Source organism: Lottia gigantea (assembly GCF_000327385.1).
Source record: "Lottia gigantea unplaced genomic scaffold LOTGIsca_138, whole genome shotgun sequence".
NCBI classification, from domain to species: domain Eukaryota; kingdom Metazoa; phylum Mollusca; class Gastropoda; family Lottiidae; genus Lottia; species Lottia gigantea.
The window spans coordinates 405,846-407,024 of NW_008707580.1; positions in this window are offsets into that span (position 1 = coordinate 405,846).

The window sequence follows — 1,179 nt, forward strand, 5'->3', positions numbered from 1 at the left end:
CTTAAATAATTTAGAAACCTCTTTACACCTCTTTAACAAGAACCACAGACGTCTGATTGAAAATTAGAATGATGTAAATTGATGATATCAGTGTCCCTGATACATATAAAAAGTTAAGAAAACCTCTTTACAATATTTTTAATATTAATACAAGAAAGTTGAATATAAAGATTATTATATGTAATGATTGATTCTTGTAACAGATGTAATCAAACAGCAGTGGTCAAGTTAATCTCCTGTCGTCTGCTGTCAAAGATAGCCACAGCTGTTGTCCGCTGTCCTTCTTGACCTCCTTAAACCATGAGAACTTATTAAAACTGTCCTGATGAGGATTGTGTATCTGAAACATGTCATGTCTCAAACCTGCAGTATGAGATGAGCTCTAGTCAATTAGCTAACATTAAGTTAACCTCCATTTCTCAAACGAGCTGTCCTGATGATGATTGTGGCTCTTACACACGCGTCTGTAGCATGAGATGAGCTCTAGTAAAACTATATCAATCCGATTCAAGATGATATCTTAATTTCTTACAAATTGATTTATAATTTAATCTAATCGAAATTAAAATCAAAAATGATCAAATAGATGTAAAACATCGGATTATCAAACCTTTCTTACAAACTATTGATAGATCTTAATCCTCGAAAACAAGGGCGGGGTACAAGCTCTATATTTACTACAGAAAGACGACCATCGCCTTAGGCTATTCTTTAGATCACGTCGTGTCCTTTTGTAACATCCACGCCATTTTTGACCAGACGTAGGGTCAACGTCATACGTTGAAATAGATTCATTGTTTTCCCATTATCATTTTAAACAAAGCTTTGTAATACTTTAAAGGGACAGGTGCGCCATTATTTTAACCAATCATACTTTAGTCTCAGAAACGGGAATTTTTTAGCTAAGCTAATCATTAATAGTGTTCACAGCTCACTGTCGAAATTTGGGCCTTCAAATCCATGTGTGTCTAGAATTATCTGCGTTTGAAAGTCAAAAAGACGAGTCGTCATTTCTCCAGAAAAGATGGAAATAGAAGATGAAATTCCTAGTTTTGTAATACGTAAAGGAACAGATGCGTCATTTTGGGGTGTTGATTTAAGTCTTGAATATATGTGAATAGTCTCCAGAAATACTAGAAATGTACGAAAATCGCCAAAAATATCGCAAGCTAGGAATTT